Source organism: Aptenodytes patagonicus, chromosome 3 (assembly GCF_965638725.1).
Source record: "Aptenodytes patagonicus chromosome 3, bAptPat1.pri.cur, whole genome shotgun sequence".
Lineage (NCBI taxonomy): Eukaryota > Metazoa > Chordata > Aves > Sphenisciformes > Spheniscidae > Aptenodytes > Aptenodytes patagonicus.
The window spans coordinates 67717434-67720068 of record NC_134951.1 but is presented as its reverse complement, the minus strand read 5'-3'; positions in this window follow the sequence as shown (position 1 = coordinate 67720068).

Here is a 2635-nt window from a genome sequence, read left to right as displayed (position 1 = left end):
TCAAAGGACCTTGGGAAGTATTTCAAAGGCAAAACCCTGAAAGTCCAGAACGTAGCCTGGTTTGTGAGAAAAGCCCATAGGTAACAGCAATGACTGTCATGATGAATCAGAGGAGTAGGCATTTCAGATTAAGTGAGGTGAAGATCCTGTACCTGCTTCTGCAAGGACAGCAAAACCCCAAGGAGCGCTACTGCACGTGCACATTAAGGCAGAATAACTCTGTGACACAATTAAGCGATAGCTAAAAAGCGAACAAGCAAACAAACAAGCAAGCAAAAGGCTGTGGAAACTTGTCCCATGATGTGAGAAGTTGTTATCTTGTCAAGACCTTTCTCACAGAGAGGCATGTGACCACCACTTGGGCTGAGCATGCAAAGGAGTGCAAAGAAAGAAGTTACAAGACACTTTACATGATAATGGCCAATTTTTTTTTCCTCTTTTCCAATGTGTAACAATTCAAGACAAGGAAAAATTTTAGCAAGTTTGTAACGTTTTGGTGGGGATGGACTCCACTGGCCGCACAATGACAGCAGCCCCTGCTGGGAGCCGTGTACAGGGGTTCTGGTGGCACAGGCAGAAGGTGTGCCAGGGACAGCTCTCATAACCAGAATTACATTTCCTTAATTTCTCTGTAGAGACCTGACTTAATTTCTATTCATTGTTTTCACCTTTCATAATGTTCCGTCAAGTGTGCGCAGTATTGTCATAAAAAAACCCCAACCTTATTAAGCTCTGTTGATGTGACACCTACCTTAGGCACACTGTCAGCCCTTAGTATGACTGTCAGAATACCTAACCACTATCCAGGGCTGGTGAGTCCTTGTTCTCACTTACTTTTGTGTAAAATACCATTTCAATCATAGAATCATAGAATCATTTAGGCTGGAAAAGACCCTTAAGATCATCAAGTCCAACCGTTAACGTAACACTACCAAGTCCACCACTAAACCATGTCCCTAAACGCCACGTCTGCACTTCTTTTAAATACCTCCAGGGATGGTGACTCAACCACTTCCCTGGGCAGCCTGTTCCAATGCTTGACAACCCTTTTGGTGACGAAATTTTTCCCAATATCCAATCTAAACCTTCCCTGGCACAGCTCGAGGCCATTTCCTCTCGTCCTATCGTTATGTGCTAGAAAATGCATTATGTGTTAGAAAATATCATGCAGGCATGCCACCATCCAGGAAGTTAAAATCCACATGCCAGAGAGCAGCCAATATTTCAATCAAGACAGTTAAGCACTTGTTGGTTGTGAAGCTCGTTACTGCACTTGCATTAAGCACAAAGATCAGTCTGTGAGTGTAGTGTTGCTACCTAACGTGAGCGTAGTTTCACAATCCATTTTCTTCAGCCTTAGTGCAGCTGGGAGGAGATGTTGGCTCTCTAACCCGCGCTGACCCTATACCCCACAACACCACCTCATCACCTGTGGGGACACCATCATTTCTGAGGCCGTACCAGTGAGGTGTTTTCTTCAGCATCCAGTGCTGGCTTGCCATCTCCCCTCTCCTCACTACTCATTCCCTCCCAAATCATGCTGTCTCCTCAGTTTTGCAAATGCAGATGACGGATGGCAAGAAAAACAATTCCTCTACATCCTTCTCCAGGAAAGGAGGATCAGGATAGGAAATTAAGGTGTGGGAGCAGCTGAACTTACTTTTTCCAAGAGAGGCGTGAGAAAGGGGAAGCATAATGACTCCAGCAAGTAGCTCTGTTTCCTGCTTTCGGTCTCTTTGAAAGCCTGGGAAGAAGCACGGGTGTCAAGGATCCCTCAAGCTGCCTCCATTTTAGGTCTAGAAGTGTTATTTGCAGAATCTCTGACAAGAGCTTAAAAAGCTGCTACATCCTCCTTACAGCTGGGGAGGTGTGTAGCAGAAGAGGTTTCTTCTGTGTCCTTCTCCTCATCTGGCCCAGGGCAGCCTTGAGGTTGAATGGTTAAGGTGCAGAATTATCTGGCATTGGGATACTGGGTGGGAGACAGAAACAGGAGGGCGGAAAAAGCTGCAATCTCCATCTTGCTTGGCAGCACTTCATTTGATTTTTTGCAGTGCATATAAATTTAGGTTATTTGCAAGAAAGAATTAAATCTCTCAGCATAAATTAGGATTCCTCTACGTGTGTGAATTCAAAGTACTGTTTGTAAAAACACTCCACAGGATGAACACTTCGTGTTTTTTAAGAAACAGGGAGAGAGCACAAGTCCCAACATGACGAGGAGGAGGAGGAGGAGGATGCTTTTTCAGCGGCTGGGGCTGGCAGGTATGACACAGTATCGGCACTTAAAACACAAAATTAACAAAGCCAGGGCATCGCGGAGGCTAACATCCCCACCATCACCACCCCGGCCCAACGGCCGCCGCCAGGCCGCAGCCCACCCCGGCTCCGTGGCTACGGCCTCCTCCCCTGCCCGGGCGGCGCTCCCCGTTCCCGCGGCGCCCCTCTGGCCGCCCCGCCCCGGCGCCGCAGGCCGGCCGGCCGCTACCCGGCAGTGACAGGCCGCGCCGCCGCCCACCCCCGCACCGCCCGGCCTCCCGCCGGGGGCGGGGCCGCCCCTCCCTTCCCGGCCGTGCCCGTAGAGAGCGCAGCGCGCAGGCGCCGGAGCGGAGCGGAGCGGAGGCGAGCGGAGCGGTGG